The sequence below is a fragment of the Apodemus sylvaticus genome, chromosome 6, assembly GCF_947179515.1.
Source record: "Apodemus sylvaticus chromosome 6, mApoSyl1.1, whole genome shotgun sequence".
Lineage (NCBI taxonomy): Eukaryota > Metazoa > Chordata > Mammalia > Rodentia > Muridae > Apodemus > Apodemus sylvaticus.
The window spans coordinates 60857694-60884063 of record NC_067477.1 but is presented as its reverse complement, the minus strand read 5'-3'; the positions used below and the strand labels follow the sequence as shown (position 1 = coordinate 60884063).

At 33.6% G+C, this 26370-nt stretch overlaps 1 pseudogene; it reads right to left on the bottom strand.

Annotated features, from left to right (window-relative positions):
- Positions 1-1884: 1884 nt before the first annotated feature.
- Positions 1885-26370, bottom strand: part of LOC127687924 (inorganic pyrophosphatase 2, mitochondrial-like) — a 44863-nt pseudogene continuing 20377 nt past the window's right edge.

The following is a 26370-nucleotide window of genomic DNA, read 5'->3' as shown; positions in this document are numbered from 1 at the left end:
GTGTGAAAGTAAGGACTGCTTTATAGCAAGTATCCCAGGACAGTCAGAAAAAAATTCCCCATAAATCCGATGGGGAATTGGGTATCTACCAGAGTCTGATATTGTGCCATATAGAGATCAAGCATAATAATCCTAAGAATGTACTTCAAAATGAGCCTGCTTTTTATTATACTGCAGCTATCCTACCATTTAGTTAGTCTATTATTTTCATATAGCATTTTAAAAGCTTCTAATTTTCTGAGAAATTTGTATATGCATATAATCTAATCTAAGCAATCCTACTCCATTCCTTACCATTCAATTCCTCATCTATCCTTTTCCCATTACTTTTCACCAAACTTCATGTAGTAGTATATGAAGGGGGTTTACAAAGCATTCAGTGGATGCCATGAATATAGCATTGAAAAGTAAATATTAAAAGTATACAAATAGTTTCGTTCACCATGCATTCTATTTATTACTGTATTCTGCATCTCCTGTCATTTAATAGTTTATAAAAATCTTTTGGTTGGCATTAGAAGCCTATCATGAGGTAAATCATATCAACATGGGACACAATGTCTTCTCAGGATCCTCTTTTTTCTACGCTTCTGTTTGTGTACCCTGTACTCCCAAAGGAAGTTTTGCTTTGGGCTGCTAGGAAAAACACAGGAATGAACAGACTGAGAAATTATCCTTAGTGTTCAAGTTGGTTGGAGTAATCCCTTTCGGGGGCTTGAATTATTTTAAAATAAAATAACAACAATATCATCATCATCATCATCATCATCATCATCATCATCATCAACAACAACAACACATGAAAGAGAAAAATGAGACCTGCCTCGATAGACTCAAAGCTTTCAGTTTCAAGACCAGCAAGACAGCAATATTCCTTCCATATAACTCTTCGACTTTAAAAGTTTGTGTGTTCTAAAGGGATTCAAGAAATTTCAGAACTGCTGTCACTTTGATGACATACGGGTAGATTTATAGACTTCAGCCTTCGATGAGTGAGGGTAAGAAAATGTTGTGTTTGTGGAAAACTGTATCTGTGGAAACTAGCTCCTCTCCAGGTGTGAATTTCAGTTTGTGTTTTATGAATGACAAAATAAATATGAGAGCATAGTTGATGGCGTTGCTCCCAGGAGGTCTCCAGCAGCAGTCTCCATTCACTGAGTCCCCATAAAAGGAGTCTGAGAGGACATAGTAATAGATTAAACAATAAAGACTTTCACTGTAGCAAGGTAGAAAGGAAAACTAGCCCTAGTGCAAGCAGCAGATCACCAGCTGCATAAGGATTCCTCTTCCTGCACTTTCCACAGCATGGATACTTCAATGAATGAAGCTAACATTGTTTCCTTCTAATTTCTCTTATTATTCATATCTGCACATCAAGCCAAATACTTACATAATTAATGTAAGGAAGGCAGTTGTTTCCACAAAATTGGAAAATGAACACATGTAATCTAAATATACTAAATCAAACACAATTACATACTTTTAAACATATCATTTTCTAAAGCCTACTTTGTCTCTCATCCAGTTACACAAAGGACTCAAACAAGAATATAAATAAATAAATAAATGAGTAAATAAATAAATAAATAAACTGTGTTTATCTTACCAAAATTACTTCTCACATAGCAAAGGTTCTTGAATAGCGACTGAGTCCATTGAATTGATCCATATTGCAAAGCAAAAAGAAGTTTTTGAGGAGCTGGAGAGACTACTTAGAATTTAAGAGCAACTAACTGCTCTTTGCTAGGAACATTGCTCTATTCTCAGCACTAACATAGTGACGAATCACTAACTGTAGCTCCAAGGAGATATGATATTGTTTAGACAGGGAGACACCAATTTGTGATCAATTGAATTTCTAAGAGGACAAAGAGAAAAATGGTCTTATGGCTCCTCAGAGTCTGGATTCTTGATGCAGACCCTCCAGTGTTCCTGGCAATGGCCAAGGAACTCCCATGTTTCTGTATTTCTTCCTTTATTCATTGAAATTGTTGGCCCTGATTTGACAAATGATCTTGCTCCCTCTGGAGTGCAAAGGAAAGGACTATCACTCGACTACATTTATACACTTGATAGCTCCCTGGTCACATTTGTTCCTAAGCTCTGCTTACCAACATTCGCGTGCAGAGTGAATATCTACATGGGTGAAAGCCTTATTTTTGATTTCTCCATTATAAGCAAACTTCTTTTCTGATTTTCCATTGAGTATCATATAAAGTCTCAACCAATTGAGAGTGGCTTCCAGATAAGCTTGATTGAATGTCTTAACATTGTTGATATCATGAAAAATTTCCAGCATCAGGATCACTCACAGTGATAGGATTTGTGTTCCAAATGTTTCACTCTGATCAATAAGTACCAGAATCTCAAGAATCTTCTCATGGGTCACAGCTCCACAGGACTGAACCTTAGAGCCTATTTTACAAACATCTGTGGGATCATTATCTCCATAGTAGTTTCTGTTCTTATCTTTTTGATGTGGATCTTCCTAGGTCTGAGCGAGGGACCCATAATTCCATATATAGCTCTTGTGAGGGAACTTTCCATTCTTTACTGCTGTTTATTATGTTGGCATCATATCTACTATTGTAATATGTAACAGGCATATATATCACCTACTGGGCACTTCAGAGAGATTATTGCCTTTTTTCAGATATTATATTGGAATGTTGTTAAGGTCTCACTGTTAAGACCCCCAGAGATTAGTGGGCTTTTGTTCTTTTCTGAAATTTCTTAACAAAGCAGTACGTGAGGAAGCAGTTTACTAGATCAGCTTTCTTTCACTGAATGTTCAGTAATGCAAAAGGTTCAGATAATAATGCATTCTTAAAAGCCAGCCTTCTCTAAGTTCTTGGAAAATTACAAAAGAACAGGCATACTAAAAATCTTTCAGTGAACATCTATTACTTTTAACAAAAACCTGGAAGTGTCACATGCATAGAATGAAGCTGCTTTACTTCCACGATTCATCTGTCTTTGAAATGTGTACATTTTCTTATTTGTTGGAAACTTTATGTGTTATTAGAGGACAGTAGTAGTATCAGTACTTGCTATCCCTGAACATCATAGATATTTGTGCAGAAGACTTTTCTGTTGCTTTGACTATTAATTATAGTCAAAATATACACTGCATATTTTCCAATCTTCGTTGTGTAGTTTTTTCAATGTAAAAATATAACATATTCATACAAACACAAAAGTAAGCACATTTATGGATGCTAGATGCTGTTAGAAATGTGTGTGTGTGTATGTATCTCTGTGTGCCTGTGTGTGTGTGTGTGTGTGTGTGTGTGTGCGTGTGCACGTATGTCCATGCACTGTACTTGTTTTTGGGGGTTTCTAAGATCCCCTCCCTTATTCAGGAGATACTGTCCTTTATTTCATCAAATTCTGCCTAATGATTGCTAATGGTCTCAACAGAGTAGTCATTTAACCTTTCACTTACCCTCAATCACAGCTTTGAGTAGAAAAGAGCTACAAAGTCATTTCTCTGTGATTTTCTAGGTCTTTCCATTTCCCTGCCATACTTTCATTTTGTAATCATCATAATGTGATTATATTCAGGGAGCCAAATCTTTTATAAAGTATACTGTGAAATTGTAAGATGAAAACACTATGATCCATTTAAAATAAAATAATTTTCATCTTATCTATATTTTACTCCTTTGATTTTTTTGATTGGGTATCTTATTGCTTAACAACCATACACTTGATTCCCAGGAATTTGCAAAAGAAAGAATAATTTTGGATGTGCAACTTTGTTAAGCATCACTAAAAGCTTATTACTGGACACACTCAATTTCTTTAGTAAAATGGAAAATCTTAAAAGAAGAGAATTTCTCTTATGAAAAAAAGTACATGCTGGCACATTAGAACCAATAAATTGAAGCACTATTAGCTCAGTATCCATTCTTTAGAAATCTCTCAGAGAGAATGAAGTACAACAGCCTTGTTTACACAGTCTAGTCTAGATTGTAATGGCATAAAACATTGCACTTTTGGAAAAGACACCTAGCTCCCAGTAGTCTCCTTAGAAGTCATGTATCATTCAGCTAAGGAGCCATTGAGCTGTTTTCATGCTTCAGAGAATTGATACACTTGCATTTCTCCCAAGGTAGGTCACTTAGTCTTGGACTGTTTGATGTTACTTTGGTTTTCCAATGGAGCCCATAAAAGAGATTGATTCCCTACTTTGGTCATTTTTGCTTCCCTTGCCATATGTAGGACTGTAGAACACGAGTACTTTCATTGGTGGCTAGTCTGATGTATTGCTTGTTGCAGGGCTCTAGAGACAGAAAATTGAATTGCTCCCATAGCAAGCACCCTGCAATTACTCAGGCTGTAACTACTACATAGGCCTAACAAACTGCATGGCTCCCCAGGTGGCTTGTTTTTACCTTGCACTTTTTACTATTAGGCCTTCCCTGCTCCAGGGATCTGGGAGACAGAGCATAAACCTCTATAGAGTTATCTGGTCTGTAAAAGACTAATTCAAATTATATCTAGAGAAATGGTTAGCCAATTCCCCTGCTATTGCATTAAAAAAAATCATATCATTGCCAATTAATGTGTGCTGAACACCTTAGAAAACTTAGTCAACATTTAGTCAAAACAGAAATTTAACAAAGAAGTCTATTTTCAGGTTATAAACATTTGGGGATAAAGAAAAAAGAGGTAACTATATAAACTTTTAAATAACATGATTTAGTGTATTTTAAATTGGGTAACCTATTTGTTTATACTTCTATAATAATCTCTCTGATACTTCTGCTTATTTTGGGATTTAATAAACACATATAATTACAATCAATTATAATTTATAATTCATTTATGTTGTTCTTTGTATAAATTGGCCCAGTTAGTGAACAAAATAATCTTTTTGCAATAAGAAAGGTTTTTTTTAATTTCTAAATATATCATACAGTGTATTGAGCAGGTTGAAGTTAGGCATTTAAATTAAGATAACATACAGTTTAACTTGTGTCAATTAGTAAAAGAAAGTATAATATTAACTATTATAATATAATAAATATAATATAGTCTAGAAAGGCATCATAAAAATAAAATCCATATAAATGTGTGTCTACTTGAGTAAAGGTATGTGTTCAAGAAATATATATCAACTTTTTCATTAGTCAATTGGCAAAAGTTAAAACATAAGTTTTCTTTATATTTTGTTTTTTTATTCAGAATTCGATTCTTAACAAATTTTTTTGAAAAATATTTATCCAAATTTTCAATACTTGTGGGATTTCTAAGTCTCCCAATAAAATATATTTATTGAGAAAATTTAGAACAACATAACATTGTGACATTTGAGACAAATAGAAAAATATTACATCACTTCATTTAGTTTATCAAATAACTTGTTAATTTTCTCATAGAGTTTCAGTTAGGCTTACATTTAGTAACAGAGGAAATATAAATAATTCAACTACATAATTAAAATGATTTAAGTCAAAGATAAATTAGCATTATTTCTTTGTTTTTCATATATGAAAACCAAGAAAAAATAGGAAACAGTGGTAATACTTTGGGGGTGGCATAAAATAATCACATTAAATCCCATCAATTGTACAATAAAACAGGTTAATAATTATTCCAGAAGGTTTTCAGTATACTTTTCATATACTCAGAACTGATGTGTCCATTTCATAATGACTAACGGTGAAGGGCATTCCCCTGTAGCCTTCCCTTGCTTTAAAGTCAGAGCCATCTGATTTTAATGTCACGTTTTTCCTTCAGAAGACTTAAGTGATAGAAATTGCGACCTTTTAGCTTCATTTGAAAATCTGTACTTATCTAAAAATGAGACCTTATTTTCTGTTAAGAGCCAATAAGTAGAAACAATTTGAAATGAATAACAGTAAATTTTTAGTTCATTAAAAGCTCTGCATCTTGCTTTGTGCAGGACAAAATGTGCTGGTTTAGTTGATTTGTTTCGATTTTTTCTCTCAAAAAATGACCTTTGTTTCCCCAGTATCTTAATTATAATCCCCAAATGCTTACCAATAGTTAAATTGTTTCTATTATATTTTATAAATATGACAATTCATCTATTATTTTTAAACTAATTTCTGCATGGATGTTTTCATTTTAAGGCGGCCAACAATAGATCACAGACATCTGAAGTTTAGTTTTACATGTCAAACTTTCTCGCATTGAGATGTTAAATAACAAAGTTATGTGCCAAATCACACAGTCAACAGAGAAATTATTAAACTACTGTTAAACTAATGGTAAATTAGATATAACCCCCATAAGGCCCTCTGTTTAAATTCTTGAGTCCCAGGGAATGTTTAGGAACTCTGAGATTGCTTGAGGAGGTGTCACTCTGATGTTTCAATAGATCTTTGCCAGTTCCTATATGTTCTTTGCCTTGAATAAGAGTTTTGAGATGTGAGCCCTGAGTTATTCCTGTACTTATACCCTCTGTCTGCTATCATGGATTCTATCTTTATAAATAAGTTTAATTAAATGTTTTGTTTTATATATTGTCTTGGTCTTATTTGTCTTATCATACCTTGGTCATCAGGCTTATCACAGCAATAGAAAAGTAACTAATGCAACAAGATATCTTTCTTCTCTTCCTACATATTTCACAGAACTATGTTAGCATCACAGAAAAAGAAGCAATCTGATAGAGAGTACAGAATCTAGCAAGCAGCACAGTTGCTGTGACTGCATGTTCAAGACTTGTATAGGATCAGCCTAACCACAATGGTAGGACGGGTAGGGCAGAAAAAGCTTATGAAGCTCCACTCCTAGCTGGAGAGCTATTGAAAGTTACTGACTGCCAGAGTAGAGAAAACTGTTCCCTTCAGAGATGTGCCTCCTGAGATGCAAACAGTGCTAATACAATGGTTCCCATATATATGTCACTAAGTGATTTTCAAGAAGCACATGAACTTGGAGAGAAAAATGAATACACATCAGGAAACTATACAAAGGGATTTATTTTTACTTACAGGAGAAATCACTGTACAGGCTTACCCATTAAGGAAGTGTGGGACTTTCTCTGTGGTAAGGAAGGGCACTGAAAGCAGAGGTTCAAACAGAATATGCTGAGTTTTTCTTTTTCTTTGAAGCAGTGTCTTTTGGCAAGGACAGTTGAATTGAGAGTCAGTGAAATAGCACAAAGTTCTAAGATTTAACTACAAATCATTGTCCAAAAATAACACATGAATAAAAGTATAATTCAATGATAGGCTATTCACCTTTCTTCTAGGTTGAAGGGTCTAACTCAACTCAGCAAAACAAAACAGAAGAAGAAAGGCATTTCAAATATGTTTTTCTTAACCTGGGCCCCAGAGGTTTTTGCCAGCACTTCTATACCCTCCAGAGGTCTATAACATGTATAATACAGTAGAGGTATTTCATGGCAAAAAGAAGTAGAAAGGCAAAACTATCATGTACAACCTGGCAAACTCAAAGAGCACACTTGTGTAGTCTGATAATAAGGGACAAAGAATATGTTCACTATCTGGGGTACAGTGAAGCTAGCTGAAATATGGGTATGAATAAACAGAAGACCCAATTTGGGATGTTCTTGAGATGATTTGGGAAAGGGAGAGTCGTGACAGAAGGAGCAATTGCACTGGGCAGACAAAGAAGGTGAGGAACCATTCAGGTCAAAACTGCCTCATGCACCAGGAAGGAACAGGAATAAGATGTTTCTTCAGATGTCCTAAGTAAGAAAAAGTTGGAAATGAAATACCCTGTGGAGGCTTGCGAAGACCTCTGGAAGCCTCAGTTGTTGCTGTTTTCACTGCTGTGCTCCTCAAGTTCCGCTGGAAATGAAATGTGAAATACAGTCTGAGTGCTTCAGTTTTTCCAGAGGATACTTACTTACATAAGCCTTCCCTGTCAAGAGTCAAAGTCTTTTCTGTTAACAGCTATACTTAGTAAATTATCCATAAACTAAAACTGAAATACAACCTTACATGAGCATGTATGAGACTTGTGAATGGTGTGCAATACTGTTATTATAATAAAAACATCCTTAATGCTATAAGAAAAATTAGATTATCCATTGTCATCCCTCTGGGATAACTTTAAATAATGCATTTTCATCTTAATGAGCATGAAAACAAAACAGTATCACAATATAGCAAAAAGTCAGTGTGAATTTTCTAATAAAACTGAGAATTTATTACTTCTGTAAAATATATAAAATATTAGTATTTTAAATAACAATAGTAATTCATAGTTTGGCTATTCCAACTTTAATCATTGTATGTAAGTCAAAATAGTAATTGATAAACTAGACCCATGCATGCAATTTAGTACTAACATTGTAGGTCTGATTGCATGTATTTATTTATGCTCTATGTATTGTGGAGAGTTCATGGGTGTGTGTGTGTGTGTGTGTGTGTGTGTGTGTATCACAATTATATATAACATATTATATATCATTATAATTATATATGTATTTATATATTGGCTCATATTTATATGTAGCTCCAGAAGAGAGTCGCAATAAACATTTTTTTCGTGTTAGTGTCATAGAAAGTTTTATATACTATAGGATTCAAATACTGTCATCAATTTTTTTTAACAAATTGGTAATGGTTTTCAAGAAAGTTGCAGGATTGAATCTGTCTGGAAGTAAAAAAATAGAAAAAAGAAAAAGAAAAGAAGTAAGGAAGTAGAGTATTAGCTACTAAAATGAGCAACTCAGCAAAATCAGTACTAAGGTACTCAAAAAATTAATGAAACAAGTACAGATAAAATGTAATCTCAAATAAACAAACTAGCATATGAGAAAAATCCAATGCATTTTAAATGCTGAATATTTTATAAATGAAAATGAGATTGAAAATTCTATCAAGGCTGTGTGTGTTATTGATGTTCACAGTTCTTACAGTATATCACTAATGGCTGCCTCCTCAACAGAAAACAAACCACTGTTTTAGATTGATTATGTCAAAGTCATTGTAATGACAATGTGCTGAGTTGTTAAATTGTGTGCCCTAGGCACATTTGGCTGGATTTGAACCATGGCTCTTCCAGTTATAAGCTGTGTGATTTGGTAGTATTTTGCTCAATTTCTTTGTTTCTGCTTTATTTCATTAAAACATAATTATGTCAATATATCTTCCTTCTCTGCCTTTCCCCTGGCTGCCTCCTTCCTTCTAAATTTATAGATTCCTTTTATTTAGCCAATCTTATCACAATTGTACAAAGATAAATAAATTTGTAAAATTTGTCTTTCATTTTTTTGTGCTATAAAATGGAGTTTATACTTCATTCAGTTGTTGGTTGGTATAAACATACACAAAAATCTCTGTTTAGTGCTCACTAAATATCTACAAAAGGTTACCTTGAAATGTCTTATATTCTTTCTCGACTGATTGAATATTAAGTAACAAAGGCCTTATCTCAGGTGTTTTATAGTTTTAATGTTCAAAAGTACCAGGAGGGCTGAAAACTATATTGGAACATTTATATATATTTTAGGAGACCAGTCAAATTTCTCTTTAATAATTTATGATGTATTGGTAAAGGTTTTCTTTGTTTATACTTAACATCTTAACAATTTATGATGTATTGGAAAAGGTTTTCTTTGTTTATATTTCTCAGAAAGATTGGAGTTATAATACTTATACATTATGATAGAGGGTAGATTAAAGAGGGTTGGTAGTAGATTTGGAGAAACGGGGGAGGGAAAGAATATGATCAAATATATTTTATTTAAAAAGATATTTAAAATATGAAAAATATAACAATAAAAATTTTGAATGAAGAGAACAAAGAAAATATTAAGAGAAAAATAACAAGTCTAATTATTTTCTATACTTTTAAAAGGTTCATCATACATCTAAAATTATAATCTTCATCCATAGAGCTTTCTCAGGTCACATTTTTTTTTTAGAAAAATCACATAACTTTCCTCTTCCTTTTCCTTCTTCCTGTTCTTCTCATGCACATTCACGTACAGTTTAAATAAATTTTCCAACCAGAACTTCTGGTACCCTTCTAAGGGAGACATCTAACAAAACCCAAACAGTACTCATGAAAATCCTACCATTTATGTGGTTCATCAGGGTTGTTCAGTGATTACTAAAACATTATATGCTATTGCTCTTGGTCCTTAGTTGCCTTCCAGGGGTGAAAAATAAGTCCCTATTGCTGAAGACAAAAAATGTTTCAGGCATAGGACCAGAAGAACCTGAACTATATACAAAGCCTAAGAGCCTTCTCCCTGAGAACTAACTTCATAGTATCGAATATTGCCATGCAAGCTTCCACAGAAAGAAAGAAACTAATAGTTCTATCCATGTATGGCAGAGATGAACCAAAAAGAGCACAGCACAACAGCTGTACGGGTACTGTAATAGAACAAAAACATTGACCATAAACAACAGTACTCTAATTGGACCTAAGAACCACTTAACAAGAAGAAAATTATCTGGGGTACTAGAAACCTAGTCACTGCCCTGGGGTTAATGAAACCCTGAATTTTGGAGGAAAACTTGCAATCTCATTTTTAATTAAACACCATAATCCCTGATTAAATTTTATATCTGTATCCTTATACCTAGTGCAGTCGTTACTCAATCTCAAAGATACCTTTTTGTAAAAGATGGAGATTACCTCAGAAAAATATTATCAAAATGTATAGAAAGAGATTTAGTGGTATCTGATCTAAAATGCCTTGTGTTATAGCAAAATTGCTCCTAGAGTGGGAGAATGTGTTAAAGTCATTCAACAGACTTAAATTTCTCTGAATTAATTCTCTCCAAATATTAAAACTCATAATATTTAGAATGTGCGGTGCCTTGTCTGCCAAGCTAGATTGTACTTGTGTTGTTTTGACAGGGACCTCAGCACTCTTGAAGTGAGGGATGACTCTCAAGTCCATTCTGAAATTATTAATGATACTGGATAAAATGTGACTCAATTACAGATAAGTAGAAGTCTTTTTCAAGAACTGGTATAAGATTACCTATGCCAACTTTCACCAGGGTGAAGGAAATTTTTAGTTTTCTTTGAAGCTAAAGTTCCCACATTACCTGCTAGGGCAATGTTCTCTGCTAAGCTACCCTGCTTTATAGCATGTAGGCTCATGGGAAGGGTAATATAATTATTTCCATAGTTGCCTAACTGACCTAGTTCCTGATTTCAGTCAGTGGATATTTAGCAAGGTGGAAAGGGCTATGAAAACGTATTTCGCACTATGTTTCACCATGTTATACCTCATGTTGACTTTCATACCTGAAGTCTACATTTTTTATTTCTCTCCATTAGGAGTTGTAGAAGAACTTCTCCTTTGCCGTCTTCAGTGATTCCTTCCTACTACCCTAAACTCTGGTACTGTCTTTTCACATCCAGCTCTCTAACATCTCATAATGATACTTTATTGGATTGCATTAAAACTTGTAGTTGACTCATTAATTAGCTTGTGGTGGCCAAAAAAATGTTTTCAAATTTAGGGAACTACATGGAGAACATCTTTTTACAAGAAGGAGAGAGACAGAGACAGAGAGACAGACAGAGACAGAGACAGAGAGGGAGAGAGAGAGAAAGAAATAGAGTTAGAGACAGAGAGAGAAAGAGAGAGAGCTAGAGAGAGAGAGCTAGAGAGATGGGGAAGAGGGAGAGAGATGTTGCATGGATATATTTTTCCCTCTGAGGCAGTTATATTATAGAGTTTAAAAAGAAGTCAAACAGATAGGTAGTTTACTTTAAATTTTCTTTGTGATTCAAGCTAAGAAACTCTAGTACAAGGGCTTTCTACCTTTATAAATCTTGAGTGAGCTTTATTGCATTCTGTTCATCATTGAAACTACTCTTAGGCAAACAATTGAAAAATGCCACCTCTATCATTCTCTTTCTATTACTCTTTTTCTCCCTTACTTGCTTTTCTTATGCATGTGTATGCACATGTGTTTGCTCACGTGCTCGCATATGTACACACATACATATAAGCACACACTTACAAAAGACACTTGAACTAATACAAGACAAATAAACAACAAAAAATAGAAAGGAGATATCTATATCATTGTAAATGTTTAATTTGTATGCTGTATTCTTCTATTATACACACACTAACCGTTTTATCAAGGATAGATTTTACATCTAACTTTTAGTACAAAAGGAGACAACACAGTTACATCTATCTGCAATGCCTATCATAGTTCTTCATCTCCCATTTCCAGGTCCATATTACAGAGCATAATTCAATAGCAAAGTAGAACACAAGATCATGAAAGCTGAAGAAAATGAAGGCACTTTTCTTAACTTCATAATAATTTACTAAAACCCTTTTATTTGCCACACAAAAATGCTGTTTTTGTTTAGAGAAAAGTACTTCACACCCTGAATTAATATATGTTTAGGCAAAGAATATATGATTGACAGATTTTTAATGGATTTAATTGTCCCCAATACTTATATGATCTCAGTCAAGTTTTATTATGATTCTTTTTTTTTTCTTGAAGCAACAGGCTCATTTTATTTTATTTTATGTTATTTTATTTATTCGATATATTTTTATTTACATTTCAAATGATTTCCTCTTTTCTGGCCCCCCACTTCCTGAAAGTCCCATAAGCCCCCTTCCCTCCCCCTGTTCTCCCACCCACTCCTTCCCACTTCCCTGTTCTGGTTTTGCCCTATACTGCTACACTGAGTAGTATACTGCTACTTGCCCTTTCCAGAACCAGGGCCCACTCCTCCGTCCTTCTTGTACCTCATTTGATGTGTGGATTATGTTTTGGGTTTATTATGATTCTAATTTGTATCAGACAGAGAAAAGTTCACAAATCATTTATCAATTCTTCTGTTATAAAAATTTTACTAAAACCATTCCCATTTAATCATTTTTATTTTAGGTGCACATTAAAGTATTCTGTAAATATAATTCTCAGAAAATTAAAAATATGTTCAAAACATTACATCTTCATGGAAAGGAAGAGTAAACATTGATACACTTTTGCAGCGTCACTTCAAGTCCTACATGCCAGGGACCCAAAAGATTCCCAGGACCCAAACAGGGATAACATTCTTTCTTCTATTTTTCACCACATTAGTTACATTTCTTCATTAAAGTAACATGTTTCAGTCCAACTTCAGAGTCAATTTTAGAGATCACTGCACTTATAGGTCTGAGGTGTTATTAAAGAATGCACTTTTCTGTGAGCTATCATTAGTTTGTCTAGCCTCATTAGAAGATACAATACCTCTAATAATGCAAAGTTTGTTTGTGATTGCTGACTATCACAGCAACACAAGTGATTAGAGAAAAGGTTAATAGGAGATATCCAGACAGAACACAACACTGAGGGCTTCAAAGAACCTGGCAGTGTACAGACTTTCATGAATTAAACAACTTTTAAAAATTATATATACAATATATAATGTACATATTATATATATTAAAAGTAATAGAAAAGCATCATATAATAAAAGGTGAAATAATTTGTCAATGTTAATTCAGACTTCTGAGAATTAATCACTATACTACCAATGACTCACTTGGTTCAATATCAAGACAGGTGAGGTGGTATGAGACTCAGTGCCTACAAAATATTCAAGACTTATTTTTTGAAATAGTTTTCATAAAATAAGCTTCTGTAGCAAACTCATTGATGTGTAATAGCATTTTCTTTTGATCTTTAATTCATTTATTTCACTTTTTTTCTGAGCTGTTTTAAAGTAGAACTTTGATAGTTAGTTGCAAGTGGTTTGGATTGACTGCTCATTTCCTAATTTTACAGTCTATGGAGCTTCTGTCCTCATTTAAGGATGAGTATAATTAGTTAGAGATATTTACAAAATTTAATCAGCTGTAATATTATAACTACAGTGTTGATTGTGACTACAAATGTTTTATGTTTTATTTCTAATATTACTAAAAAAATAAAAAATAAGGATTTATAGTCTTAATTGGCATAGTTAAAACTGAAAACTCTATCTGCCATATGATTAGAGATTTATGTCTCTAAAGAGATTTAAAATATTACATAGCTTGTCATTGTGGTCAAATTGTCTTTTCTATAAGAATTTGTTGTAGAAAACCTATGACAAATATATTAAAATGTGTAGCAGCACCCAACTAAGTTATTTAATTGATCTTGGCAGAGAACCTTCCTCACTATCTGCTCCAATTTTCTGGGTTCCTGAATGAAAAACACATACACACAGCCTTTATATTTTTATATGCCTTAAACAGCTCAATGGCCAGGCTGCTTCATAACCTCCAAGTGGCTAATCTACCTTCCTCTGATATTTCTTGGTCACTACTTACTAAAATGTATATTTCACCTTTGCTGCCCTAGACCCAATTGGGTGCCTCTTTGGTCATGATGCTCTGACTCCTACATGGTGGCTATGCTGTCTGTCGTGCACCTCTTAGAAATGGTGTGTCTTCCGGTGGATCTCTCCTTCCTCTCCTTCCTCAGTCCCTCAGCCACTGGGCATCAGCAACTTCATTTCCCAATCAAAATCAACTGGGGACAGTGTTCCCTCAGTGTCTTACATGACTTACAAGTAGATGTGTGGATTCCCAGCAATTTCGGAACCCAGATTAACCTAATACAAGCAGCATTAGATCAAATCCACAACAAATATGTGTTTATGTCTTTTATTGTATATAGTATTTAAATAGGTAATTTTAGCAAAATTGTGATGCTGAACTTCATTGTGAATTAAGGATTTGTTTTAGTCATTTTATTAAAGGGTTTTGTTGACTGTCCTGACTTTGGTATATTTAACTGATTATTTTTTCATAGATAAGCATTGTCTCATTAAATATATTTTGAATAAAGTTCTATTTAAATAAATATATGCAGTGTACTTTAATATGCCACTCTCATCTAGATTTATCTTAATAGAAAAATTAAAATAGAACTTTTATTAATATAATGCAAGCTGAGAAATGCAGCTTAATAACACTGTGACTTAACTTCTGTTTGGTAAATAGATGGCACACTGGAAAATTATATGTATATCTTTAAATTAGAAAAATAATGTGATGCGCCAAGTACTGTAGATCTTACTAACCTTATCAAAGCACATGAAGCATTTGGAGCCCACTAAACCAATATCTTCCTAGATAGTGCCTTATTTGTTCACAGTAATGAACCAGAGCCTTTTTATGGTGCACATCTTTTTGCCAGGATGTGGTCAGGATCCATACCTTTCTTTAGTCTTGGTTATTCCACTGTCTCCTTTCTCATTGACAAAGCCAGAAAAGAGATCACATTTTCTGTTTCTATCTCCACAAATATTTATGATGAACCAAAATATTTATCAACAATGTCCATAGTGTCTACCTTAACAATCAGTCCAGAAGTGCTCCAAATGCCCATATGTATGCACCCAGGGTATACAGGGTGAATCTGTTATGTGATTCCTCTCTAAAGCTAAAACTTTCTCACTAGTTCTCATGTTCTCACAGGCTTTGCTAGAGTAACAGCTATATCCAGATCTCTGGTTATGAAGGGGACTCATTTGTAGGTAATTCTTAGGATTGCCATTTTAGTTGATGCCATATCTTCCCTGACTTACCTGTGTCTTAGACCACCTCATTATCATATTGTCCAGTCACTTTTTAATGTATTGTCAGTGAATGGCAGATCTTTGGATACCTAAGAGTGAATAGAGGATGCTTTATTCTGATTGTCTCATACCCTACACTGTTGTTCTCAATATTCTCAATACTGTGACAATTTAATAAAGTTCTTCACATTATGGTAACCTACGACCATAAACTTACATTTGTTGGTACTTCAAAATTGTAATTTTGCTAATGAGCAATGTCTTAGTTTTTAAGAGCACTAGAAATATGCGTCTTCCAATTGTCATAAACCAGAGATTGAGAAAAGCTGCATTAGACCAACATAGAACTATTTGATTCTTTATTGTTTTTATAGCCTTTAAAATAAATATTTATATACATATGCATATATATGTGTGTATGTACTTTGTTGTACAAATATACTTTATTGCATTTATTTCTCTGAAGAACCTTGCTGATACACAAGTGTTAAATTTATATACATATATATGCACATATATATGTAAGTATGAATATACATGTATATAAATTATATGTATAAGTATATGCACATACCTATACATACATATATGCATAAATATTTATATTTATGTGTGTACATATAATTTTAACATATATAATTTATGTGTGTACATATATAATTTTAATGTGTATTAGCAAGGTTCTTCAGAGAATAAATACAATAAAATATATTTGTATAAACAAATTTTACATAGGTGCCTGTATATATTATATTTATACACATAAAAGATTGTATATGTTATAAATGACAGATAAATGAGCGATAGATGATAGATGTTTAGATAGTAGATGATATAGATGCTAGATGATAAATATATGGTACATGATAGATGGATAGATAGATAGATAGAGCGAGATAGATAGATAGATAGATAGATAGATAGATAGATAGATAGATTGATGATAGAAGGTGGGATTATAGGCAGAAAAACAGAGATCAAGCAGCCTAATTGTGGTTCTGATGCATTATAGAAGTCTATTCAGAATTCAAGTATCCAGAATCAACTATTTGCAAAGGTTAACTGTATCTAATAATGCCTTTTCACTAAAACATTCAAACCAGCACTATCCAGCTATATCCAGATCTCTAGTTATGAAAGAGTGCTAGAAAAAAGATAGCCTTTTCAACAAATGGTGCTGATTCAACTGGATGTCAGCATGCAGAAGAATGCGAATTGATCCATCCTTGTCTCCTTGTACTATGCTCAATTTTTTTCTTTTGACCATCATGTTGAAAGTACAGATTGGAATTTATAACATCATTGGAATGTAGAACTTAAACATTCTCAGAAGACAGAATGCCATTTTTAATCCTACTCCATGGACTTCCTCCCATGTCTTTACTTAGAATGGCCAATCAGGACAGGTAGCTAAGCCTTCATGGGGTGTGTCACTCTGCTTAGAAGTGGGGGAAATTCCCACAGGCAGCATTACTAGAAACCCTCTAGCTACCTGAGAGCATCAAGGGAATCTCCCATTTGAATCTATAGAAGATGACTCTGAAAAGATCTGTACAGATCTGTTCTATTAGATTCATAAACCCATCCTTCATTTATGTTCCTTCTTCTGACTTTGGATATCAGTTACTGACATTTACTGAGTAAACACCTCCCAGGTAAAAGCTTGGGATGCTATGACAGTGGATATTGTCATCCTCGGAACATCTAAAACACTGAATAACCCTCTAGGCATGTCTGTGATGGGTTTTCAGATTGGGTTAGTTGATGCGGGGCACATCATACCATTGGCTAAGACTTCATATCACATGAGAAGCAAAAGAGGAACTGAACATCAGAGGTCATCTCTCTCTGCTTCCTTGATGCAGATTCAATGTGGCCTCTGCTGCTGTGATTTCTCAACCATGTTCACCCTCAAACAGTGAGCCAAAATAAACTTTTCCTTTCCTAAAAAAAGAAAGAAAGAAAGAAAGAAATATGGTGTCACCAACTTATCACAGCAATGCCCCTTATACCTTTGAAAGTTTCCTTTATGAATTAAGTTTTTGAGGGACAATGCACAGATTCTATGTATGTCCAAGATTAAGTGAGACAGGAAAGGTTACTCAGATGTTCAAAAATCACTTAAAGATTTAACTGAATTGTCAAACCTAGATATTTTAAGCACACAATAAAATAATTACAAGAATATAAAACACCCAAAATTAGCATCTGAACTTTTAAGAGAAAAATTATTAGACTTAATACTTTGAGAAGTAATTTCTGGATAAAACTGATACATTAGGAACTTTTATAAGAAATATATTACCAGGAATGTAAATATCAAATAATGCCCTTGGTTCTCAGTTGAGACCATTTTATTAGTAATTTTTATTCTACTATTTTCTATTTGTATTATGTCAACTAGATTATACCCAGCCTATTTTAAAACTATTTCCAACAGAGTCTATTTTTAAAACCTTGTTTGCTTTAGAATGGTTTCTCACATAGTTATGATTTAGTAACTAATTTTAAAGAAAGTCAGACAGTTTTGCTTTGCTATGAAATAACTGAAAACTAGCTGGAGATTTTATGCCTCACTTACTTAAAGTCCAATTTTTTCTAAGGAGGCAGCTTAAGAAATTCATAATTTGAAATAACAGTTTTCTTTTTTGAATGCATAGTATAATTTACTGTATTTTCCATGTACTTATATAATTTATTTTACATTTTACTTGTGCAGTGTGCTCAGAAATGTGAAAGGAACAAAGAGAATTTAAAGACATCCTGAATGTATCTCAGCTCTATTATTAAAATACAAACTTATAAGAAGTGCATACAGTGATATTAGTGAAGTGCATGTTTCAAAGCAATTCATCCCACTGGGTTTATTTTCTTTGACTTGTAAGATGAGGATATTGAAATCTCTATTAATATTTGCACTTGTCGATTTCATACTTCAGACACTTGTGAATCACTGTAAATTGTTGATTGGTAGACATTTACATAAATTAGTTTTCCCATTTATTTTTTACATAAATGTATTGCACCACACTGCACTAAAGTTTTGGAAATGACAATGTTAATGCAGGGAGACTAAACAATAGTTCATCTCTATTTAGTTGTATACTATTCAGGAACAATAGTAAAATTCCAGTTGCTATAACTAATGAATGCCAAAATCAAAATGCTTAAAACAATAGATGTTTATTTATTACAAAACAAAGTTTTAAATGATTTTACTTATTTCAAAGGCAGCTTTTCTTCATGTAAAGGTTCTTGAGATTCAAATTTAGAATCCCCAAGCCGTGTTAACCTTAGTGCTCAGCCAGGAAAGGCAAAAGAAAAAAATAACAGAAAAGAAATATGTGATTCTACAACTAGGTAATAACATAGATGAGTTTAATGTTATCTACCAATCAACTAAACAGGATGAATTCATGTAAAAATATTGAAATCTACATTACAGCATAAATCTTGTTGCCATTTTAGATACAGAAACACTATAGATTTCTCTACACTAGTTATCATTATTATAAGTTCCACTGGGAAAATCCACAGTTGGATCTATACATCCTGTACTTATATTCACAAATATTTGTCAATAGATATGTCTATTCCATGGGAAAGATAGTAAATAAGTCTAAAATTGAGGCAAGGAAATTTATAGTATGTAGGAAATCACAGTGGGCTATTAACCAAAAAAGAGAAAAGAGTTTTATACATTGACTTATTTTAAAAATAATTAAAATTCCATCACTGAGTAGATTTCTCTTTTTAAGAAATCTATACAGAAATTGAGAAATTGGTATATGTGTGTGGTGTGTTTGTGTATGTATGTGTAGTATATATATATATACTACACACATATATATATGTATATAATTTGGGATAAGTCAATAGTTTTTATTAGTGATACTATGATGAAACCCTAATATTAAGCTAAACTTAAAATATGAATATCATAGAGTACTAGCAAGAAAGTCATAAAGCTGGGTTTCAAAACACAAGCCAATCATAAGCATTAAACTAAATTTTATCAATTTGTAACTTGAATTTTCTTCTTTTTTTGTCTATTTTAATAATTAATTAATCTTTCCCAAGTGTTTTTCTCCCCATAAGAAAGCTTTCTGCTGCTTTTCTTGGACTTCTGGTTTTCTGTTTTAGACTCTCATGGTTTGACATTCTTTTCTGTTTTTCTGATTCATTTTCAGCCTCTTTGCTTTTAATTGCATTCAGGATGATATTTTGGTTTTATTCTACAGCTGCTACTACTGGTGAAGCATTTAAGTACACAGGGCCATGCATACATAATTTGATGGTAAAACAGACTGAATTTGGAAGATTAAATTACGGGAAGTATCTTGCTGTATTAATTCCAGTAGAATCGTTTTGGAATTTTGAGGGAAATTGCATTAATCTGTAGATTGCTTTTGGTAAAATGGCCACTTTCACTATGTTAATCCCATGTTGGGGTTGGATAGTTGGTTCAGTGACTAAGAGCACTGGATGATCTTAGATAACACATGGGTGTCACAAACATGTTATTCCAGTTTTGATGGAAAAGATTCCAGTCTGTTGTTCTGTCCTCCATGACCACCAGACATGCATATGACGCATATACATATATGTAAGTAAATACTCATACTCATAAAATAATACACATTCTAAATTTTTATTTATTCCCGTTACATCCCAATATCATCCCTCCTTTCCACCAAGTACTCTCTCACACAGACCCATGTCTTCTTCTTGTCTTTCCATCCTTCCTGTCTCTCCATCCTTTCTCCAGCTCTTTCATAAGACTCCCAGAGCTCCATCTAATGTTTGCCTGTGGGTATCTTTCCATTAGTTGCTGTGTGGAATCTCTAATAGTACAGTTATTCTAGGGTGCTGTCTGCAAGCTTAAGAGTGTATCCTTACTAGTGTCATTGGTTGGTTCTTGCACATGGTATGAGTCTCAATTTGATGCCATCGTTGGTTTCATTTCCCCCAGTCCCTGTTCTACCTTTGTCCCTGCACATTTTATAGTGAGAAAATATTTTTGATCATATGTTTTGTGGCAGAGTTGCTGTCCTTATCCCTTCACTTGGAGTCCTGCTTAGTTACAGCCTACTTACAGATCGATATCCCCCACTGCTAGGAGTCTCAGCTAGAGTTGCACCTATAGACACCCTGGGGCCACATCCCATCCCATGTCTCTGGCACCTCCTAGAGATTGTCCCCCATGGCTTATTTCTCCCCTTCCCTCTATATCTTCTCTCTCAGCTAGTTTCCTCCTTTCATCCACCTCCATTATGTCTAAGGACATTGAACATTTCTTTAAGTCCTTCTTGGACATTAATGATTCCTCCACTGAGAACTCTGTTTAGCTCTGTACCCCATTAATGAATTACATTTTTGAGTTGTTGGTATCTGCCTTCTTGATCTGTTTTTTTTTTTATTTTTGGTTATTAGTCCTCTGTCAGATGTAGCAACGTTGAAGGTCTTTTCCAAATTGTTGAGCTGCCATTTTGTCTTATTGACAGTGTCCTTTGACTTACAGATCTTTCCAGTATCATGAAGTCCCATTTATTAACTGTTGATCTTAGTTCCTGAGGCACTGGTATTCTATTCAGGAAGTTGCATTCTATAATGATGAGGTCAAGGCTACTCCCCACTTTTTGTTCTATGAAGTTTAGTGTATCTGGTTTTAGCAATGAAGTTTTTGGTCCACCTGGACTTGAGTTTTGTGCAGGGTGATAAACAGGGATCTATTTGCCTACATGCAGACATCCAATTAGAGCAGCACCATTTGTTAAAGAGGCTCTTCCTTTTCCATTTTATGATTTTGGCTTCTATATCAAAAATCAAGCATCGGTAGGTGTGTGGGTATATTTCTGGATCTTCAATTCATTCCCATTGAACAACCTGTCTGTCTCTATAGCAGTAGTATGCATTTTATACTACAATTGATTTGCAGAACAGCTTGAAACCAGAGGTGGCACAACCTTCAGAAAGTCCTTTTATTGTTCTGGATTGTTTTAGCTATACTGGGTTTGGACTTTTCTATATGAGGTTGGAAATTGTTTTCTCAAGGTCTGTAAAGAATTGTGTTGGAATTTGGCAGGGGGGTTGCACTAATCTGTAGATTGCTTTTGGTAAGATGGCCATTTTGACTATGTTAGTCCCTCTGAAACATGAGCATGGAAGATCTGTTCATCCTATAGTATCTTCCTTAATTTCATTCTTCAGAGAGTTGAACTTCTTGTCATATGAATCTTTCACTTTGTTGCATAGAGTTACACCAAGGTATTTCATATATTATTATGGCCATCGTGAAGCACATTGTCTCCATAACTTCTTTCTTAGTTCATTGTTCATCTGTATCAAGGTCTACTGATTTTTTTTTTTAGTTCATTTTTAATCCAGGTATTTTGCTGAACATTTTTATTAGCTGTAAGAGTTCTCTGGTAGAATGTTATGGGTAGATTGTATACTCTATCATACAATCTGCAAATATCAATACACTGACAACTCCTTTTCCAATTTGTATCCACTTCATCTCTGTTGTTGTTGTCTTTCTGATTTAGCTTGAAATACAAGTACTATATTAAAGAAGAGTATGTCAAAGACTGGGAAATGTAGAGAAGCTTAATGATTTGGGATTATAATTCACAAAATGGCAGTGAAAGTCAAGGGACCCAGAACAACTCAACACTGCTCCATAAATCTTTTATGAAAAGCAAAGGTATCTATTTTTCTTATTCTTAAGCTTCTAAAATTAAGTTTTAAAAGAGTGTTTGAATAATTTTCACAAAATTCCAGCAAATATCAATCTTAAAATTAAACATAAGAGCCATATGACTAAATCCTACATTAATTAGTTCATGTGAACTCTAGGGTAAACTAGAATCTGTACAAAAACAAGTTACTCATCTTGCCATAGTGCTTCATTCTAGGATTGTATTTAAAGATTACATTTCATTAAGTTAGCATGGTCTGCAGGAGTGCTTTAAAAATTCCTCTTAGTCCCTGTCTTGCTCATCAAGTTATTACTAAATCATTTCATCAACTTTGTACTACTGTAACAGTTTATATTATTTGAAGACCTTACTTCTCTTATTTTATTCTATGACTCTTTTTATATTCAAAAACACAAACTAAGAAATACTGCTTATAGAAATACTCTGAATACAAATGTAAAACATGACATTCAGACTTCCAAGGACCTTCAATTTTACATGCTAGAATTCTATATTCCACAAATATTATTTGGTCTGTTTGTTAGGATTCTGTTAATTTGTACAAATATCTCATCATTTAGTAAATATGACATCTTATTTTATGATTATGTTTGTTTCCTCAATAATTTCATCGAGATCATATAAGACCATTTAAATCTCAATTTCCGTTCCCTTCAACTTTCTAGACAAATTCAGGCTTAGACCTTTGATATCTTTCACATATAGTGTAGTAGTAAAACCTTCTAAGAGTTTGTAATGCAATCAACCTTTCCTATGATTCCAGTCCCCAGTTCTAACAGCTCTTTATTGCTGGAGAGATCCACAAACCATTTCCTGCTGGAGGCTGCTCAAATAGCACTGGATATCAAACAGATTTCAAATAACTCTTGGAGTTCTGCCAAGACTCTACAAGTGTCTGCTGATATGAGGCCCAGACCACTCTCTCTCATTCTCCATTGTAAAACTGTACTGTATAGAATCCCCATTGATCAATCAGCTTTTATCTTTTTTAGTTCTGCTCCTACATGGCCTTCTTCCTATTGTTTCTGAACTGCCTGCTGGCTCCTGAATTCCTATCATTTTTTTTCATAATCTTACTCAACTGACATGGTAGAAAATTTTCTCTGCATTATTTCCAAGGGCAATGTCCAACATTTTCTTTCTAAATTTAACTACTTGGCTTCTATATATTCATTGTATATAAAACAGTAATTTACAATAAGTTTACTATTCATATCTAATAAGCATGAACTTTTACGTACAGAAATTTATATTCTTATAGTTGAAAATTCTCTACAATTGATGTCGTTCATAAAATGCTGTAGTGTTTACTGTACTCTTATTAAATCTAGCTATTTCTACTTGATTTTTAAGTTATTTTGTAGAAATTATACAAATTTTATAGAAGAGTCATGATCACGGTTTATTTCATATCCTATGAAAAAGTAATTGAATATATTAGGATATGAGAAAATGATAAAAATATAGCAAAATATCTTATCTTTCTAAATAAATTATATATTCACATATATGAAAATGTACTCTTTTATATGCTTGATCATTAAAGCTAGCATTCCAGCATTAATATTTGTCTAAGTTTTTACTATTTTCAATACTATAACAGAAAACTAAGAGACAGTATACTTAGGCTTAAAAAAAAACCCATGGACTCAAGAGTATGACTTTTTTTAGTAAAGATCAATTTGTAGCCTTTCCTCATGAATGCCATTTTAGGAATTCTTCTATTAATGAAATTGTACTCCTGTAAACATGAGGCTACTTATAAATGCTTGAGAGCCTCTCATTGTGTATCTCAGACTAGCAGCAAATTGTCAAATGTCCTGCCTCAGCCAATCTACACCTTGGAAGAGGTTCTTTGTGTTATAATGGGATTCTGAAACTAGGAAACTAGAAAGAATAAATAATCTTATGTTAGTGAGTAGTATATTGAATATTTTACACAAATTATACTGCCTTTGTGGTTATGATTCAAAAAATTATTGGTTTAATTCATGTTTTCTGCACATCTGTTCTCAGTTACTCCTGAATATTGTTATAGGAATTCACTCCAGAGACAGACTTTGGTTGAATGGAGAGTGATATACTATTTATTACTGATTCAGGAAGTCCTCGAAGTACCACAGCTTCATAGAAGTACCTCGAGCATATTTGCTAAAGGGGCTACTGCATTTGTAAAGATGATAAATTAGCAAAACCACATCTTTAGTAAAATTCATTAAGTGATCAATGTTCCCTGTACTTTGAAATGTGTTGCCTTTTGAGCCAGCTCATTTCACCTGTACAGCCACCCAGTGTAAAAATTTCTAAAATAAGAACAAATTAATTAAAATTTCCAAAGACTTTAGCTATGGTTAAATCGAGATGAGAAATGTAAATATGATATTCATTCTGTGTCTTATGAACAAAATAATATTGATTATTTGGAGAGTTAATTATATGATGGCAGGTACTTTTTTTTCTGTTTTTTTTTTATTATTCGATATAATTTATTTACATTTCAAATGATTTCCCCTTTCTAGCCCCCCCACTCCCCGAAAGTCCCGCAAGCCCCCTTCTCTTCCCCTGTCCTCCCACCCACCCCTTCCCACTTCCCCGTTCTGGTTTTGCTGAATACTGTTTCACTGAGTCTTTCCAGAACCAGGGGCCACTCCTCCTTTCTTCTTGTACCTTATTTGATGTGTGGATTATGTTTTGGGTATTCCAGTTTTCTAGGTTAATATCCACTTATTAGTGAGTGCATACCATGATTCACCTTTTGAGTCTGGGTTACCTCACTTAGTATGATATTCTCTAGCTCCATCCATTTGCCTAAGAATTTCATGTATTCATTGTTTCTAATGGCTGAATAGTACTCCATTGTGTAGATATACCACATTTTTTGCATCCACTCTTCTGTTGAGGGATACCTGGGTTCTTTCCAGCATCTGGCAATTACAAATAGGGCTGCTATGAACATAGTAGAACATGTATCCTTATTACATGGTGGGGAGTCTTCTGGGTATATGCCCAGGAGTGGTATAGCAGGATCTTCTGGAAGTAAGGTGCCCAGTTTTCGGAGGAACCGCCAGACTGATTTCCAGAGTGGTTGTACCAATTTGCAACCCCACCAGCAGTGGAGGAGTGTTCCTCTTTCTCCACACCCTCTCCAACACCTGGCAGGTACTTTTTAAACATTATCTAAAACTTTTTCATTCATTGTGTAAGATAAGTTCCTTGGAAATTTTACCTAACATTATCTAATTGTATACATTTCTTGCAAATTTTAGCTAATAGTCCCTTTTAAGATTACTTGTTATTAGTATATTGCTACATCTGTCTTCACATTTAAATTTCCAGTATTTCTTAGCTCCTTTTATAATGAAAAATTTAAACCTTATAGATTTTATTAATTTACCACATTTGAATAAATTAATTTTCTTTGGCTTACACAATTTTTTAAAAGGAAAATTGTAAAAATGAGGACAAGATTTTGATATTATTGTTTCATAACAGAACTAAAAAGATTATCAAAAGCTGGGAATAGTGAATATACCTGCTATACTACCAGTAGGGATATAGAGACACAAAACTAAGAAAGCTATGATAATTCTGGACTACAATGTGAGACCATTTCTGTAGGGTGGTTGAAAGGGAGAAGAAAAAGAAGAGAGAGACAGTTAATTACTATTAACTCTGGGTTTGTCATAACTTGGAGTCAATTCAGAAGAAATTCATAATGAAGAATTATTTGTCCTCACTGCATCTTATTTCTTTGTTGTAATTTCTGTGGGAGAGTATATGGACTGTTAATTGAGGTGATAAGACACACCACAAATGTATCCAGCATCATTTTCTGAGGTGAGCCTTGAACATTGTAGGAATACACAGAGGTAGTCGAGCATAAGCACAAACAAGCGAGAATTCATGTATTTATCCTGTCTCTGCATTTTACATGTGGTGCTTTAAGGCCCATGCTTCCATTTTCCCATTCAGTAATGGTTCATTACTTGAAATACACACAAACCTTTTCTTCCCTTAGTTGCTTTTGACATTATTAAAGCAACAAATATGAAACCAATACTTGTATTAACTTGACTTGCTATTTAATATTACTAACTAAAGAACTGATAAATTAAGAAATTTGTTTTTTGTATACTGTAGG